Raw genomic sequence first — 20,327 nt, 5'->3', positions numbered from 1 at the left:
ACTCAACCCACAATTGAATTGATTTATTAAAAAGATTTTACAAACTTGCGAGAAAAGAGATGATTATGGGTGGAAACATGTAATTGGGCAATCGAACCCTCATCGGATGTGTATCTGCTCTAGTCACTCAAGTGTATTGGGTTGATTCACTCAATCCTCCCCTAATCATGTTTTCCAAGATTTGTTTTTCATCTAACAATCAACAATTATTTCATGCATGCATACAAATATCATGAGGACTTTCCATAGGTTGTAATGGGGTTAGGGTCAATGTAGGATGCATATGGTCAAGTGGGCTTGAAATTTGAATCTTTGATTAACTTAAACTTCCCACCTAACCTATGATAACCTATACAATTCTAAACAAACCTAACTACCCATTCTTCACTTTTTCACACACTCATGCATTCTCTTTTTTATCACCACCCATATGCATTGACTTTTATTGAACCTTACTTTGGGGCATTTTGTCCCCTTTTTATTTCAATTCTTTGTCTTTCTCTTCTTTTTTTTTGTGTCTTTCACTTTAGTGGCCCACGGACAGCATCGGCGCGCACGCGTACATGGCGCGTGTGCTCCCCTGAACGCGAAGTAACATATGAAAACTTTTATATCATTTTGAAGCCCCGGATGTTAGCTTTCCAATGCAACTAGAACCGCCTCATTTGGATCTCTATAGCTCATGTTATGGTCGATTGAGTGCGAAGAGGTCGGATTTGATAGCTTTACGATTCCTTCATTTCTTCATGAGTTCTCCCACTTTGCATGTTTTTCTCCTCACTTCTTCCATCCAATACTTGCCCTATGAACCTGAAATCACTCAACAAATATATCAAGACATCGAATGGAATTAAAGTGAATTAAAATTACCAATTTTAGGGCCTAAAATGCATATTTTCACATTTAAGCACAATTCTAGGGAGAATTACAGGACCATGCTATTTTATTGAATAAATGTGAGAAAAGGTGATAAAATCCCCCAAAATAAGCATAAGATAAATCACAAAATCTGGGTTTATCAAGTCTCCCCACACTTAAACTATGCATGTCCTCATGCTAAAATCAAGAAAGAAGCAAAGGGACATCAACATTTATTCAATGCAAACTAACTACATGCAACCTATCTATATGCAATCTATCTACATGAATGTATCCACTTAGTCAAAATAAATCAATTCCCAAGAATACATATACAAACACAAGGGCTAAGGCAATAGCAATCACTCAACCCACAATTGAATTGAATTATTAAAAAGATTTTACAAACTTGCAAGAAAAGAGATGATCATGGGTTGAAACATGTAATTGAGGAATCGAACCCTCACCGGATGTGTATCCGCTCTAGTCGCTCAAGTGTATGGGGTTGATTTACTCAATTCTCCTCTAATTATGTTTTCCAAGATTTGTTTTTCATCTAACAATCAACAATTATTTCATGCATGCATACAAATATCATGAGGACTTTCCATAGGTTGTAATGGGGTTAGGGTCAAGGTAGGATGCATATGGTCAAGTGGGCTTGAAATTTGAATCTTTGATTAACTTAAACTTCCCACCTAACCTATGATAACCTATACAATTCTAAACAAACCTAACTACCCATTCTTCACTTTTTCACACACGCATTCTCTTTTTTATCACCACCCATATGCATTGACTTTTATTGAACCTTACTTTGGGGCATTTTGTCCCCTTTTTATTTCAATTCTTTGTCTTTCTCTTCTTTTTTTTGTGTCTTTCAGTTTAGTGGGCCACGGGAAGCATCGGCGCGCACGCGTACATGGCGCGTGCGCTCCCCTGAGCGCGAAGTAACATACGAAAAATTTTATATCACTTCGAAGCCCCGGATGTTAGCTTTCCAATGCAACTGGAACCGCCTCATTTGGACCTCTGTAGCTCATGTTATGGTCGGTTGAGTGCGAAGAGGTCAGATTTGATAGCTTTACGATTCCTTCATTTCTTCATGAGTTCTCCCACTTTGCATGATTTTCTCCTCACTTCTTCCATCCAATACTTGCCCTATGAACCTGAAATCACTCAAAAAATACATCAAGGCATCGAATGGAATTAAAGTGAATTAAAATTACCAATTTTAGGGCCTAAAAAGTATATTTTCACATTTAAGCACAATTCTAGGGAGAATTACAAGACCATGCTATTTTATTGAATAAATATGAGAAAAGGTGATAAAATCCCCCCAAAATAAGCATAAGATAAATCACAAAATCTGGGTTTATCAAGTCTCCCCACACTTAAACTATGCATGTCCTCATGCTAAAATCAAGAAAGAAGCAAAGGGACATCAACATTTATTCAATGCAAACTAACTACATGCAACCTATCTATATGCAATCTATCTACATGAATGCATCCACTTAGCCAAAATAAATCAATTCCCAAAAATACATATACAAACACAAGGGCTAAGGCAATAGCAATCACTCAACCTACAATTGAATTGAATTATTAAAATGATTTTAAAAACTTGCAAGAAAAGAGATGATCATGGGTTGAAACATGTAATTGAGGAATCGAACCCTCACCGGATGTGTATCCGCTCTAGTCGCTCAAGTGTATGGGGTTGATTTACTCAATTCTCCTCTAATTATGTTTTCCAAGATTTGTTTTTCATCTAACAATCAACAGTTATTTCATGCATGCATACAAATATCATGAGGATTTCCCGTAGGTTGTAATGGGGTTAGGTTCAAGGTAGGATGCATATTTGGTCAAGTGGACTTGAAATTTGAATCTTTGATTAGCTTAAACTTCCCACCTAACCTATGACAACCTATACAATTCTAAACAAACCTAACTACCCATTCTTCACTTTTCACACACTCATGTATTCTCTTTTTTTTTTATCACCACCCATATGCATTGACTTTTATTGAACCTTGCTTTGGGACATTTTGTCCCCTTTTTATTGTAATTCTTTGTCTTTATTTTTTATTATTATTATTATTTTTTTCATTAAATATTTTTTTTCTTTTCAAACTAAAATATATATACAAGAACATCAATGCATATGGTTTACACATGATTAATACATGAGTATATACCCAATTCCCAAGATTCTCAACACAAATACAAAAACACACTTTTATCTCTACCCAATGTTCCCAACTCTCCCAAAATCAAATGATAAATACTCTCACTAGCCTAAGTTAATCAAAGATCCAAATTAAGGGATATTTATTATTTTTCACTTAGGCTTGTAATGTGCTACAATTAAGAACAAATGGGTTAAGCATAGGCTCAAATTGGTTATCAACGGAAGATAAAAGGTAGGCTTATTTGGGTAAGTGAGCTATTTGAACAATGGCCTCAATCATATAAATGCATGTATACACAAAATAATGGACATATAGAATTAAACAAATCAAAGATCACAATCATAGGAAGAGAATAATGCACACAAGAATGAAAATAAGTGGTTATATATGATGTAACCACACAATTAGGCTTAAACCTCACATGCTTGTGTTCTTAGCTCAAAAATCATGTTCTACAAAGTATATAATTCAAGCAAGTTCTAAGAATTTTTTTTTCAATTGGGGTGCCCTATAGATATATCCTTGGAAAATATCATGATTTTGACTAAGCTTAATATATACATATGAAATGCAACAAAAAAATCTAAAAGTCCTTAAAATGAAATGAAAAAGTATTGGGATTAGAAACTTGTTACCCAAAAATGCCGAATAGTCGGACGACCTCCCCACACTTAAAAGTTTGCACCGTCCTCGGTGCACTCAAAGATGAGCAAGGGGGTACGGCGACTTTCCGAGTTGCTACCTTCAGCTGGTAGGTCAACCGGTTGCTGCGTGTTTTTCCTCCCGCCGCTTCCATTTTTGCTTATGGTGCATCAATCATGAAAAACAAAATAAACACCGTAAGATGAGAAAATACAAAAGCAACGAAGCGTGAATTGTTGGAATGAGGTGAATCACTAGAATGGAGTGAGTGAATTAGTGTGACATTGATGAAAAATAGGTGTGTGGGTTCTAAAATTGCGCGCAGTTTAGAACACACACACACTGGTATAAAAAGTTATGTCACTATTGCACAAAAGAAGACATGCACTTCAGTCATTCTAGTATGCTTGAGATACTTTAAAAGGCTTGTAGGCTAAAACAACCCAACAAGTAGTGAAAAAGCATAAAAGCATTCAAGCAAAAATCAAGCAATTGTGAAATTGGATAATGCATGGACATTGATTGATGTGTAAGTAAATTTGATGAACAAAATGATCTAGAGAGCTCACACATCAAACAATGACACATATTGAAGTTGTTGCAACACCTAAGTGACATAGAGGTGAAACACATGGATGCTATGGAACTTAAGAAAAAGGATGTAGAAGTGGGAATCAATCACATAGCAAGCATGGCCCACAAAGCTTTACAAAGCTAAAAAATATATCACTAGGTAAGCTTTCGATCCAATTTCACAATTTCACAATCTCAGTGCATGAAATAAGTGACGTGAATAAGGGTAAACCATAAACAAGCATCACCTAAAAAAAATCAATGATAATATACAATTGCCTAACAATAGATGATGAATGCATGGTGGCCAAAATATGCAATTCAAAAGAGTTAAGAAGCATGAAGGCAATGTAACATGTACTTGGTATTCAAAAGTATTAAACATGAAAAGTTCCGAACCAAGTAACCAAATATAACCTCAACAAAGAATCCAACAATGACAATTAACATCAATGATGTTAAACTAACATCCTATCAATAAGCAGCAGTAGTAAACAGTAAATAAGATTAGTAATCCAATACTTATAATGGAAAAAAAATTAAACAAACTAACTAACTAAAAGAAATGGTGTTATATGATGCTTGGTAGTGTTGGATGATGATTGAAGGGTAGAAAGAGAAGAAAAGAAGGAAAGAAATGGAAAGAGGAGAAGAAAAGAAGGTGAGTGTAACAAGGCAATCCATGCGTGCGCGTCATGTGCGCGTAAGCGTGGATTGATGAAAATGGAAGCGACGTGTACGTGTGCAGTGCACGTACGCGTGCATGGCAAGGCAGAGAGTCGACGCGGACGCGCAAGGTACGCGTTCGCGTGCCCTGGGGCACAAATTTGGCACACTTCAGGCACAACTCTCGGGTGAATGTATGGGAAGTGGAAAAATTCAATCCACGCGTTTGCATACATGATGCGTGCACATGGATGGCCGAAAATACTTGATTCATGTGTATGCGTGAAGTGCGCGTGCGCGTGGGTGGTGCTCTGTTTTTCCAAATTTTTCTTTGTTTTTGCACCAAACCAAGCATTGCAAACCTCCAAACAGCTACCAAAACATAATAAAACCTTATTTAACCTACTAGACTCCCAATTAAACTCAACTAATCAAACAAAACATGAAATTAAACTTATTTTACCAATATGTACAAAAGGAAAAAATGAAAAGATGTTACCATGGTGGGGTGTCTCCCACCTAGCACTTTTGTTTATTGTCCTTAAGTTGGACTTATGGGGAGCTCCTCGTCAAGGTGGCTTGTGCTTGAATCCATCCTTGAGCATCCACCAATGCTTGGACTTCCATTGTGCTTCATCATTCAAGGTTAATAACTCCAAGCCTTGATGGAGTTCTTCACAAACCATAGGCTCCCAAAGTTGATCTTCCTTGTGCGATCCGGGATCCCACACTTTGTTTTCACACCCGTCCTTGAGTTGATCATGGTGATTTCCTCCGGGTGGCAAGAGAGATGAATTCTCATGGGAGCACCAAACTATTCTCCTAGACCCATCCAATTGAGCACTAGTCCAACCCTTGCTCTTTGAAGCTTCAACCATAATGAGCCTTGATTTGCAACGCCAACCACAAAACATTTTTCTTTTACGCTTCATCCCACAAAGCATCCTAAGTTGGCCATCCGTTTCAAGCAAACCATATTCAAGTGGGATAATAAAGCTAATAGAAATGAGTTTCACCCACTCAAATGAAGGAGTAGATGGCAACCTAGGTAAAGACGATTCCAAGGGTCTTGCTAAAGCATATTCAATTCCCATCCTCCTTTTTCTAAGGATCTCCACCTCCTCACAAGATCTCTTAATCTCAATCCTTTGTTTAACACTTTTATCTAACTCTTTTCCCTTACTCAAGTCATAAATGGGAGGGTGAGAGACATTTACCTCCACATTGCTTTCCATCTCATTGGGAGAAGGTTCTTCATGCTCAAAGGATTCTTCACCACTAAGACTTGATGCTTGATCTTCATCACCAAGGGGACTCAATTCTTGCTCTATCCCATCCAATTCTTCAAAAGATATATGCCTTGGAGGTTGTACACATTCCTCCTTAGCATCAAATTCAATCATCTTGGAGGGGTTTTCTCCAATCCTAGACTCCCAAGGTGGTTTCGCATCTCCTAAGTCTTCAACTACTTCTTCCTCTTGTTCAATAATCTCTACCTCCTCCTCTTGTTGCATTTCTTGCTTTAACTCCCCTTCTTCATCATGGAGCTTCAAGTTCACTCCCTCACTAAGCTCCTTCGTTGCTACTCTACATTCCACAATGGATGTGCCTTGATCGCATAGGCTTAGGCGGGATGAGACTATGTTTCCAATGGCTTCTACCATGATAGCCGTTTTTGCTCTTAACTCCTCAAATTTCTTTTCATCGTCCTCGTGTTGCCTTAAGATATGAGATTCAAGATCCCTTAATTCTAGCATAAAGGCTTCATTGGGAGGTGATGGTAGAAGAGAGGATTCATTGTTTGAGGAAAAGGTATTATAGTCAGAAGGTGGTTCTTTTAGGTAAAGTTGTGGTGGAAAGTAGAGTTCATCTTATGGTTGAAAGTTTTTATGTATTGGAGGTGGTTCATCTTGGTAATAATATGGAGGGGGTGGTTCTTGAAAATATTGATGTTGGAGTAGTAGTGGCTCTATGTATGGTTCATATGGCTCATATGGTTGTTGGTAGGATGGATATGGATTAGGGTCATATGAAAATGGTTGGTAAGAAGGGGCTTATGACTATGGTTGAGGGTTATGTTGAGGATATGGCTCATAGGTGTATGGTGGTAGTTCTTGGAAGTCATAAGGGGATTCACCATAGCCATTGGATTGATATGCATCATAGAATGGCTCTTCTTCATAGTGCATTGGTGGAGGTTGTTGCCATGAGGATTGATCATATGCATATGGCTCCTCCCACCTATGGTTATCCCATCCTTGATGCACATCTTCATTGAAGTTACCATTTCCTACAACATAGTTGTAATCACACTCATAGCCAAAGTGAGAATTCATAGTGAAAAGTGAAAATAAGAAACAAAAGCTAACAGGAGATAATGAAACAAAATTCTAAAACTAGCAAAAACTAACAAGCAATCCAAAAATCAAGCTATTCACAATATCACATATATACAATAACCAATAATGTAACACCATTGCAACTCCCCGGCAACGGCGCCATTTTAATGAACGGAACCTTTGTGTGGTCTAGAATTCTACTAATGAATTCTCGTTGTAAAGTATAGTTTCTAAACCAACAATAGTCCTTTCATACAAAAATTTTGTTTGTCGCTAGTACAAACCCCTAAATTTATAAACCGAAGTATTGAAACCTCGGGTAGTTCTCCCTAGAAATTACAATAAAGTGCCTTGTTATTGGTTATGGAGCATGTTTTGGGGTTTTTGATAAGAGGCATGAAAGGTAAATGGCAATGAAAATAAACTAACAACTAGAAAGCTCCTGACAAGGAATGAGAATTAGAAGTCCTATCCTAGTTATCCTTCTCAATTCTGACCACAATTATCCATTGCTATCACTTAGTTAACCTCTAACCATGGAAGAAAGTCAAGTGGATGAATTAATTTGATTCCACAAGTCCTAGCCAACTCCCAAGGGAAAAACTAGCTTTAGTGGTATCCAAATCAATTAGCAACGTCTAATTATCAATCAACACGGGAATTAGATAACTCAAGTGTCACTAATTACTCAACCAAAGCCAAGAACACTAAAATCTACACTAAAATCCAACCAAGCATTTTATCAAACACTTGGAAGGCATAAAAGGAAAACATAGTAAATTGTAAGGAATGTAAATTGGTGCAAGAAATTGTGATGTCCAGGCTCAAACAATCCCTGGCAATGTGAGCAACTTGGTACGCGCAATCGTGATTACACTTTGATTATGTAAAATTTACGGCTCTTTCTTTCCCTGGCAATGGCGCCAAGAACATGGTGCCAATACCATGGTTCACAACTTCGATACAACTAACCAGCAAGTGCATTGGGTCGTCCAAGTAATACCTTACGTGAGTAAGGGTCGAATTCCACGGAGATTGTTGGTATGAAACAAGCTATGGTCACCTTGCAAATCTCAGTTAGGCAGATATAAATTGATAAGGGTGTTTTCGAATAATAAATAGAATAGGGATAGAAATACTTATGTAATTCATTGGTGAGAATTTCAGATAAGCGAATGGAGATGCTTTCGTTCCTCTAAACCTCTGCTTTCCTGCTATCTTCATCCAATCAGTCTTACTCCTTTCCATGGCTGGCTTTATGCAAGGGCATCACTGTTGTCAGTGGCTACATCCCCTCCTCTCAGTGAAAAATATGCTCACATGCTCTGTCACAGCACGGCTAATCATCTGTCGGTTCTCGATCATGCTGGAATAGGATTCACCCTCCTTCTGCGTCTGTCACTAACGCCCAGCACTCGCGAGTTTGAAGCTCGTCACAATCATTCAATCATTGAATCCTACTCGGAATACCACAGACAAGGTTTAGACTTTCCGGATTCTCTTGAATGCCGCCATCATTCTAGCTTACGCCACGAAGATTCTGGTTAGGAGATCTAAGAGATATTCATTCTAGCTTATTTCATATAGAACGGAAGTGTTTGTCAGGCACGTGTTCATAGGGGAGAATGGTGATGAGCGTCACACATAATCATCACCTTCATCACGTTCTTGGGTGCGAATGGATATCTTAGAAGCGAAATAAGATGAATTGAATAGAAAACAGTAGTACTTTGCATTAATCTTTGAGGAACAGCAGAGCTCCACACCTTAATCTATGGAGTGTAGAAACTCTACCGTTGAAAATACATAAGTGAAAGGTCCAGGCATGGCCGAGATGGCCAGCCCCCTAAAACGTGATCAATAGTCTCCTAAGATGAACAATGGATCAAAACTGAGACCAAAGATGTCTAATACAATAGTAAAAGGTCCTATTTATAATAAACTAGTCACTAGGGTTTACATGAGTAAGTAATTGATGCATAAATCCACTTCCGGGGCCCACTTGGTGTGTGCTTGGGCTGGGCTTGAGTGTTGCACGTGTAGAGGTCCTTATTGGAGTTGAACGCCAGTTTTTGTGCCAGTTTGGGCGTTCAACTCTGGTTTTGGCTCCTTTTCTGGCGCTGGACGCCAGATTTGGGTAGAAAGCTGGCGTTGAACGCCAGTTTACGTCGTCTATTCTTGGCCAAAGTATGAACTATTATATATTGCTGGAAAGCCCTGGATGTCTACTTTCCAACGCAATTGGAAGCACGCCATTTCGAGTTCTGTAGCTCCCGGAAATCCACTTTGAGTGCAGGGAGGTCAGAATCCAACAGCAGTAGCAGTCCTTCTTCAACCTCTGAATCTGATTTCTGCTCAAGTCCCTCAATTTCAGCCAGAAAATACCTGAAATCACAGAAAAACACACAAACTCATAGTAAAGTCAAGAAATGTGAATTTAACATAAAAAATAATGAAAACATCCCTAAAAGTAACTAGATCCTACTAAAAATAATGCCAAAAAGCGTATAAATTATCCGCTCATCACAACACCAAACTTAAATTGTTGCTTGTCCCCAAGCAACTGAAAATCAAATAGGATAAATAGAAGAGAATATACTATAAATTCCAAACTATCAATGAAACATAGCTCCAATCATATGAGCGGGACTTATAGCTTTTTGCCTCTTGAATAGTTTTGGCATCTCACTTTATCCATTGAGGTTCAGAATGATTGGCATCTATAGGAACTTCAGATTTCGAATAGTGTTATTGACTCTCCTAGTTCAGTATGATGATTCTTGAATACAGCTTCTTTATGAGTCTTGGCCGTGGCCCTAAGCACTTTGTTTTCCAGTATTACCACCGGATACATAAATGCCACAGACACATAATTGGGTGAACCTTTTCAGATTGTGACTCAGCTTTGCTAAAGTCCCCAATTAGAGGTGTCCAGGGTTCTTAAGCACACTCTTTTTTTGCTTTGGACCTTGACTTTAACCGCTCAGTCTCAAGTTTTCACTTGACACATACACGCCACAAGCACATGGTTAGGGACAGCTTGGTTTAGCCGCTTAGACCAGGTTTTTATTCCTTTAGGCCCTCCTATCCACTGATGCTCAAAGCCTTGGGGTCCTTTTTATTTGCCCTTGCCTTTTGGTTTTAAGGGTTATTGGCTTTTTCTGCTTGCTTTTTCTTTTTCTTTCTATTTTTTTTCCTATTTTTTTTCGCCCCTTTTTTTCTTCTTTTTTTTTTCTGCAAGCTTTGTTCTTTGCTGCTTTTTCTTGCTTCAAGAATCATTTTTATGATTTTTCAGATTATCAAATAACATGTCTCCTAGTCATCATTCTTTCAAGAGCCAACATATTTAACATTCTTAAACAACAACTTCAAAAGACATATGCACTGTTCAAGCATACATTCAGAAAACAAGAAGCATTGTCACCACATCAATATAATTAAACTAAGTTCAAGGATAAATTCAAAACTCATGTACTTCTTGTTCTTTTGAATTAAAACATTTTTCATTTAAGAGAGGTGATGGATTCATAGGACATTCATAACTTTAAGACAAAGTTACTAACTACTAATGATCATGTAATGAAGACACAAACATAGATAAGCACATAACATAGAAAACGAAAAATAGAAGAATTAAGAACAAGGAATGAATCCACCTTAGTGATGGTGGTGTTTCCATCTTGAGGAACCAATGATGTCCTTGAGCTCTTCTATGTCTCTTCCTTGTCTTTGTTGCTCCTCCCTCATTGCTTTTTGATCTTCTCTTATTTCATGAAGCATGATGGAGTGCTCTTGATGTTCCACCCTTAGTTGTCCCATATTGGAACTCAATTCTCCTAGGGAGGTGTTGATTTGCTCCCAATAATTTTGTGGAGGAAAATGCATTTGAGGCATCTCCGGGATCTCATGGAAATGAGCTTCTTGCGCCTCTTGAGCTCCATGATTGGGCTCTCTTGCTTGCTCCATCTTTTTCTTAGTGATGGGCTTGTCCTCTTTAATGAGGATATCTTCCTCTATGTCAATCCCAGCCGAATTGCATAGGTGGCAAATGAGGTGAGGAAAGGCTAACCTTGCCATAGTGGAGGACTTGTCAGCCACCTTGTAGAGTTCTTGAGATATAATCTCATGAACTTCCACCTCTTCTCCAATCATGATGCTATGGATCATGATGGCCCGGTCTATAGTAATTTCAGACCGGTTGCTAGTGGGAATGATTGAGCATTGAATGAACTCTAACCATCCTCTAGCTATAGGCTTGAGGTCCAATCTTCTTAGTTGAACCGGCTTGCCTTTGGAGTCAATCTTCCATTGAGCTCCTTCCACGCATATGTCCATAAGGACTTGGTCCAACCTTTGATTAAAGTTGACCCTTCTAGTGTAGGGGCGTTCATCTCCTTGCATCATGGGCAAGTTAAACGCCAACCTCACATTTTCCGGACTAAAATCTAAGTATTTTCCCCGAACCATTGTAACATAGTTCTTTGGATCCGGGTTCTTATTTTGATCATGGTTCTTGGTGATCCATGCATTAGCATAGAACTCTTGAACCATTAGGATGCCGACTTGTTGGATGGGATTTGTTAGAACTTCCCAACCTCTTCTTTGAATTTCATGTCGGATCTCCGGATACTCATTTCTTTTGAGTTTGAAAGGGACCTCGGGGATCACTTTTTTCTTGGCCACAACATCATAGAAGTGGTCTTGATGGGCTTTGGAGATGAACCTTTCCATCTCCCATGACTCGGATGTGGAAGCTTTTATCTTCCCTTTCCCTCTTCTAGAGGATTCTCCGGTCTTAGATGCCATCAATGGTAATGGAAAAACAAAAAGCTTATGCTTTTACCACACCAAACTTAGAATATTGCTCGCCCTCGAGCAATAAACAAAAGAATAGAAGAAGAAGAAGAAGAAATATGGAGAGGGAGAGGGAGATGTGGTTTCGGCCAAGAAGGGTGTAGAGGGGTGTGTTGTGTGAATTTGATGAAGAATAGAGGGCTTTATATAGGGAAGGGAGGGGGGGTTAAGGTTCAACCATATGGGTGGGTTTGGGTGGGGAATTGGTTTTGAATTTTGAAGGTAGGTGGAGTTTATGAGGTAGGTTTTTGGGGGAGAGTGGATGGATGTGAGTGGTGAAGAGGTGATGGGGAAGAGTGTTTGAGGTGATTGGTGAAGGGTTTTTGGGGAAGAGTGTTTATGGGGTTGTGTGAAAGAGAGTGGTGAGAAGAAGTGAGTGGAGGTAGGTGGGGATCCTGTGGGGTCCACAGATCCTGAGTGTTCAAGGATTTACATCCCTGCACCCATTAGGCATGTAAAAATGCCTTTGTACCCAACTCTGGGCGTTTAGCGCCAGGTTGGTGGCCATTTTGGGCGTTCAACGCCCATTTGTATGCCATTTCTGGCGTTGAACGCCAGAACCATGCCTGTTCTGGCGTTCAGCGCCCAAAAGCTGCCCATTTTGGGCGTTCAGCGCCAGAACCATGCTCTGTTCTGGCGATGAACGCCAGACAGATGCTCCTCCAGGGTGTGATTTTTCTTCTGCTGCTTTTGATTCCGTTTTCAATTTTTATATTTATTTTGTGACTCCACATGATCATGAACCTACAAAGACATATAACTGAGAAAAAAATAGTTAAATAAATAAAAATTGGGTTGCCTCCCAACAAGCGCTTCTTTAATGTCAATAGCTTGACAGTGGGCTCTCATGGAGCCTCACAGATGTTCAGAGCTTTGTTGAAGCTCTCCAACACCAAACTTAGAGTTTGGATATGGGAGTTCAACACCAAACTTAGAGTTTGGTTGTGGCCTCCCAACACCAAACTTAGAGTTTGACTGTGGGGGCTCTGGTTGACTCTGCTTTGAGAGAAGCTTTTTCTGCTTCCTTTCCATGGTTGCAGAGGGAGATCCTTGAGTTTTAAACACAAGGGAGTCCTCATTCCATTGAAGGACTAGTTCACCTCTGTCAACATCAATCACAGCTCTTGCTGTGGCTTGGAAAGGTCTTCCTAGGATGATGGATTCATCCTCTTCCTTTCCAGTATCCAGGACTATGAAATCAGCAGGGATGTAAAGGCCTTCAACCTTTACTAACACGTCCTCTACTTGTCCATAAGCTTGTTTTCTTGAACTGTCTGCCATCTCTAATGAGATTTTAGCAACTTGCACCCCATAGATTCCCAGTTTCTCTATTACAGAGAGGGGCATGAGGTTTATTCCTGAACCAAGGTCACACAGAGCCTTAAAGATCATGGTGCCTATGGTGCAGGGTTTTATGAACTTTCCAGGATCCTGTCTCTTCGGAGGCAATGTCAGTTGATCCAGATCACTTAGTTCATTGATGAACAAGGGAGGTTTAACTTCCCAAGTATCAATGCCAAATAATTTGGCATTCAGCTTCATGATTGCACCAAAAAGCTTGGCAGTTTGCTCTTCAGTAACATCCTCATTCTCTTCAGAAGAGGAATACTCATCAGAGCTCATGAAGGGCATAAGGAGGTTCAATGGAATCTCTATGGTCTCTAGATGAGCCTCAGAGTCCTTTTGTTCCTCAGAGGGAAGCTCCTTATTGATCACTGGACGTCCCAGGAGGTCTTCCTCCTTGGGATTTGCGTTCTCCACTCCCCTTGTAGGTTCGGCCATGGTGCTTATGTCAATGGCCTTGCACTATCCTTTTGGGTTCTCTTCTGTATTGCTTGGGAGAGTACTGGGAGGGATTTCAGTGATCCTTTTACTCAGCTGGCCCACTTGTGCTTCCAAATTTCTAATGGAAGATCTTGTTTCATTCATGAAACTTACAGTGGCCTTAGATAGATCAGAGACTAAATTTGCTAAGCTAGATGGATTCTGCTCAGAATTCTCTGTCTGTTGCTGAGTAGATGATGGAAAAGGTTTATTATTGTTAAACCTATTTCTTCCACCATTATTAAAGCCTTGTTGAGGCTTTTGATCCTTCCATGAGAAATTTGGATGATTTCTCCATGATGAGTTATAGGTGTTTCCATAAGGTTCACCTAAGTAATTCACCTCTGCTATTGCAGGGTTCTCAGGATCATAAGCTTCTTCTTCATAAGAAGCCTCTTGAGTACTGTTGGATGCAGCTTGCATTCCATGCAGACTCTGAGAGATCATATTGACTTGCTGAGTCAATATTTTATTCTGAGCCAATATGGCATTCAGAGTATCAACTTCAAGAACTCCCTTCTTCATAGGCGTCCCATTACTCACAGGATTCCTTTCAGAAGTGTACATGAACTGGTTATTAGCAACCATGTCAATGAGTTCTTGAGCTTCTGCAGGCGTTTTCTTTAGGTGAATGGATCCACCTGCAGAAGTGTCCAGTGACATTTTTGATAGCTCAGATAAACCATCATAGAATATATCCAGGATGGTCCATTCTGAAAGCATGTCAGAAGGACACTTTTTGGTCAACTGTTTGTATCTTTCCCAAGCTTCATAGAGGGATTCACCTTCTTTCTGTCTGAAGGTTTGAACATCAGCTCTAAGCTTGCTCAGCTTTTGAGGAGGAAAGTACTTGGCTAAGAAAGCCGTGACCAGCTTATCCCAAGAGTTCAGGCTGTCTTGGGTTGAGAATCCAACCATAATCTAGCTCTGTCTCTTACAGCAAAAGGGAAAAGCATGAGCCTGTAGACTTCAGGATCTACTCCATTAGTCTTAACAGTATCACAGATCTGCAAGAATTTAGTTAAGAACTGAAAAGGATCTTCAGATGGAAGTCCATGAAACTTGCAGTTCTGCTACATCAGAGAAACTAATTGAGGTTTCAGCTCAAAGTTGTTTGCTCCAATGGCAGGAATGGAGATGCTTCTTCCATGTAAATTGGAATTGGGTGCAGTAAAGTCACCAAGCATTCTCCTTGCATTATTATTATTTTCGGCTGCCATATCCTCTTCCTGTTTGAAAATTTCTGAAAGGTTATCTCTGGATTGTTGTAATTTAGCTTCTCTTAATTTTCTCTTCAGAGTCCTTTCAGGTTCCGGATCTGCTTCAACAAGAATATTCTTGTCCTTGCTCCTGCTCATATGACAAAGAAGAGGGCACAGAAAAATAATAATAATAGAGACCCTTTATACCACAGTATAGGGATCCCTTTGTGAGTGGAAGAAAAGGGGGAGACAAAGAATGTAATATAATGGAAGAAACACAACTGTGAGGAGGGTTGAGATGTGAGATGAGATGTTAGTAGATGAATGAATAAATAGAATAAGATGGGAGAGGGATAATTTTTGAAAAATATTTTTGAAAAAGAGTTAGTGATTTTCGAAAATGGTTTTTGAAAAATGTTAGTATTTTTCGAAAATTTTTAAAATCAAAAATAAAAATAAGAATAATTAGTTAATTAAAAGAGAAATTTTTGAAAAGGAGGGAAGATATTTTCGAAAAATGGAGAGAGAGAGAGTTAGTTAGGTAGTTTTGAAAAAGTTAAGAAACAAACAAACAAAAAGTTAGTTAGTTTGTTGAAACAAATTTTGAAAAGATGAGAAGCTAGGAAGTTAGAAAAGATATTTTTGAAATCATATTTTTGAAAAAGATAAGATAAGAAGATATTTTTGAAAAGATATGATTGAAATTAGTTTTTAAAAAAAAAAGGATTTGATTTTTAAAATCACAATTAATGACTTGATTCATAAGAAATCACAAGATATGATTCTAGAACTTAAAGTTTGAATCTTTCTTAACAAGCAAGTAACAAACTTCAAATTTTTGAATCAAAACATTAATTGATTATGTTATTTTCGAAAATTTGATATAAAAATAAGAAAAAAATTTTTGAAAAAAATTTTTGGAATTTTCGAAAATAACCAAGAATTTTGAAAAAGATTTGATTTTTGAAAAAGATATTTGAAAATCTGATTTGACTCATAAGAAACAACTTGATTTTAAAAAATTTTGAAAAAGTCAATCCAAATTTTCGAATTTGATGAAAGAAAATTGGAAAGATATTTTTTTTATTTTTGAATTTTTATGATGAGAGAGAAAAACACTAAAGAGATGCAATGCATGAAATTTTTAGATCAAAACATGTGATGCATGCAAGAATGCTATGAATGTCAAGATGAACACCAAGAACACTATGAATGTCAAGATGAACATCATAGACACAATTTTGAAAAATTTTTAATGCAAAGAAAACATGCAAGACACCAAACTTAGAATTCTTTAATGCTTAGACACTAAGAATTCAAGAATGCATATGAAAAACAATAAAAGACACAAAACAAAAAAAATCATCAAGATCAAACAAGAAGACTTACCAAGAACAACTTGAAGATCATGAAGAACACTATGAATGCTTGAAATTTTCGAAAAATGCAAGATGCACATGCAAATGACACCAAACTTATGACATGACTCATGACTCAAACAAGAAACAGAAAAATATTTTTGATTTTAATGATTTTCTAATTTTTTTGGATTTTTTTCGAAAATTATATGAAAAAAGAAAAAATAAGGATTCCAAAATTTTTAACATGAATTCCAGGAATCTTGCATTCTTAGTCTAAAGCTTCAGTCCAGGAATTAGACATGGCTCACTAGCCAGCCAAGCTTTCAACGAAAGCTCCAGTCCAAAACACTAGACATGGCCAATGGCCAGCCAAGCTTCAGAAAGATATCAGAATATACTGCTCATTACTTATCAAATATGTAACTTGCCTCTATGCTGATGGTTTGGAAGCCTCAGTCCAAATGAATTTAGACATGGCTTTACAGCCAGCCAGGCTTCACATGCTTCATGAAACACTAGAATTCATTCTTTAAAAATTTTGAATAAATTTTTTTTTTCGAAAATAGGTGAGAAAATTTTGAAATATTTTTGAAAAATTTTTGAAAAGAAAACAAAAAGAAAATAACCTAATCTGAGCAACAAGATGAACCGTCAGTTGTCCAAACTCGAACAATCCCCGGCAACGGCGCCAAAAACTTGGTGCAAGAAATTGTGATGTCCAGGCTCAAACAATCCCTGGCAACGTGAGCAACTTGGTACGCACAATCGTGATTACACTTTGATTATGTAAAATTTACGGCTCTTTCTTTCCCTGGCAATGGCGCCAAGAACATGGTGCCAATACCATGGTTCACAACTTCGATACAACTAACCAGCAAGTGCACTGGGTCGTCCAAGTAATACCTTACGTGAGTAAGGGTCGAATCCCACGGAGATTGTTGGTATGAAGCAAGCTATGGTCACCTTGCAAATCTCAGTTAGGCAGATATAAATTGATAAGGGTGTTTTTGAATAATAAATAGAATAGGGATAGAAATACTTATGTAATTCATTGGTGAGAATTTCAGATAAGCGAATGGAGATGCATTCGTTCCTCTAAACCTCTGCTTTCCTGCTATCTTCATCCAATCAGTCTTACTCCTTTCCATGGCTGGCTTTATGCAAGGGCATCACCGTTGTCAGTGGCTACATCCCCTCCTCTCAGTGAAAAATATGCTCACATGCTCTGTCACAGCACGGCTAATCATCTGTCGGTTCTCGATCATGCTGGAATAGGATTCACCCTCCTTTTGCGTCTGTCACTAACGCCCAGCACTTGCGAGTTTGAAGCTCGTCACAGTCATTCAATCATTGAATCCTACTCGGAATACCACAGACAAGGTTTAGACTTTCCGGATTCTCTTGAATGCCGCCAACATTCTAGCTTACGCCACGAAGATTCTGGTTAGGAGATCTAAGAGATATTCATTCTAGCTTATTTCATGTAGAACGGAAGTGTTTGTCAGGCACGTGTTCATAGGGGAGAATGGTGATGAGCGTCACACATAATCATCACCTTCATCACGTTCTTGGGTGCGAATGGATATCTTAGAAGTGAAATAAGATGAATTGAATAGAAAACAGTAGTACTTTGCAATAATCTTTGAGGAACAGCAGAGCTCCACACCTTAATCTATGGAGTGTAGAAACTCTACCGTTGAAAATACATAAGTGAAAGGTCCAGGCATGGCCGAGATGGCCAGCCCCCTAAAACGTGATCAACAGTCTCCTAAGATGAACAATGGATCAAAACTGAGACCAAAGATGTCTAATACAATAGTGAAAGGTCCTATTTATAATAAACTAGTCACTAGGGTTTACATGAGTAAGTAATTGATGCATAAATCCACTTCCGGGGCCCACTTGGTGTGTGCTTGGGCTGGGCTTGAGTGTTGCACGTGTAGAGGTCCTTATTGGAGTTGAATGCCAGTTTTTGTGCCAGTTTGGGCGTTCAACTCTGGTTTTGGCTCCTTTTCTGGCGCTGGACGCCAGATTTGGGTAGAAAGCTGGCGTTGAACGCCGGTTTACGTCGTTTATTCTTGGCCAAAGTATGGACTATTATATACTGCTGGAAAGCCCTGGATGTCTACTTTCCAACGCAATTGGAAGCATGCCATTTCGAGTTCTGTAGCTCCAGGAAATTCACCTTGAGTGCAGGGAGGTCAGAATCCAACAGCATCAGCAGTTCTTCTTCAACCTCTGAATCTGATTTCTGCTCAAGTCCCTCAATTTCAGCCAGAAAATACCTGAAATCACAGAAAAACATGCAAACTGATAGTAAAGTCCAGAAATGTGAATTTAACATAAAAACTAATGAAAACATCCCTAAAAGTAACTAGATCCTACTAAAAACATGCTAAAAACAATGCCAAAAAGGGTATAAATTATCCGCTCATCATAAATCTACACTACTCAATTGCAAGGAATTAAACAACAACAAAACCAAATCAACATTAAAGGAACATGAATCATAAATTGCATTGAATTAAAAATAGAAGAACAAAAATGCATCAACATAAAAGTAGAGAATTACATGAATTAAATGCAAAACAAGAAAAGGAAAAGGTAGAAGAAGAAGTATTGCAAAAGGAAGAGTAAATCAAAGCATGAATTAAACCTAGATCTAAGATGGAAATATCCTAACAACCCTAATTCTAGAGAGAAGAGGGAGCTTCTCTCTCTAGAAACTAAACTACATGATGCTAAACTACAAACAATTACTCCCCCTTTGCCCAAGCTTGAATTCTGCATGAAATAGCATTAGAAATGAGTTGGGTTGGGCCCAAAGTGCTTCAGAAATTGCTGGGGGCGAATTCACTTTAGTGGGCCACAACAGCATCGGCGCGCACGTGTACATGGCGCGTTCGGGCCCCTGAACGCGAAATAACATATGGCAAATTTTATATCATTTCTAAGCCCCGGATGTTAGCTTTCCAACGCAACTGGAACCACCTCATTTGGACCTCTGTAGCTCAAGTTATGGTCGATTGAGTGCGAAGAGGTTGGACTTGACAGCTTTACGGTTCCTTCATTTCTTCATGAGTTCTCCCACTTTGCATGCTTTTCTTCTCACTTCTTCCATCCAACACTTGCCCTATGAACCTGAAATCACTCAACAAATACATCAAGGCATCGAATCGAATTAAAGTGAATTGAATTTAGCTATTTTAAGGCCTAAAAAACATGTTTTCACATTTAAGCACAAATCAAGGGAGAATTGCAAAACCATGCTATTTTATTGAATAAATGTGGAAAAAGTTGATAAAACCACCCAAATTAAGCACAAGATAAACCACAAAATCGGGGTTTATCAACGGCCAAGCTGGGTGATCAGATAAGGGAAAGAGAGAGTGCCTCTGACATGGACCCTGGCCATATAATACCGGATGAAACGTGGAAAATACAGGTCCTTACCCTCCATCACACACCAAATGAGGGTGATCATAGCAGCGGGCAGCTCTGTCTCATGAGTGCTCGGCATCACATAGTTGCTCAGAATCTGGTGCCAGAGCCGAGCCGCATCATTCAGGTAAATCAGCTTGATTCCCTTAGGCATCGCTATGTTCTTTCCCATGACCCAGGGGACAGTAGGATCAAGAGCTATTCTCTGCTTGACAGCATCCCAGTCAAATCTCAAAAATCGCATATCCTCTTCAGCCTGTTGGTAACCGTCAGGCTGATCTGACTTAGGCAGAAGGTGGAGGATGTCCTCAATAGCTTCCTCAGTGACCAAAATCTGTTTCCCTCTGAGGTGCACTGCATCTAGGAAAG

At 38.8% G+C, this 20,327-nt stretch overlaps 1 non-coding gene across 1 annotated transcript; it reads left to right on the top strand.

The window, feature by feature from the left end:
- The first annotated feature begins 14,671 nt into the window (after positions 1-14,671).
- LOC112738818 (small nucleolar RNA R71) lies at positions 14,672-14,779 on the top strand. Its single transcript, XR_003169773.1, has one exon. It is a non-coding gene; the product is annotated as a small nucleolar RNA R71 (small nucleolar RNA).
- Positions 14,780-20,327: the final 5,548 nt, after the last annotated feature.

This window comes from Arachis hypogaea, chromosome 13 (assembly GCF_003086295.3).
Source record: "Arachis hypogaea cultivar Tifrunner chromosome 13, arahy.Tifrunner.gnm2.J5K5, whole genome shotgun sequence".
Lineage (NCBI taxonomy): Eukaryota > Viridiplantae > Streptophyta > Magnoliopsida > Fabales > Fabaceae > Arachis > Arachis hypogaea.
This window is presented reverse-complemented; position numbering and strand designations above follow the sequence as displayed.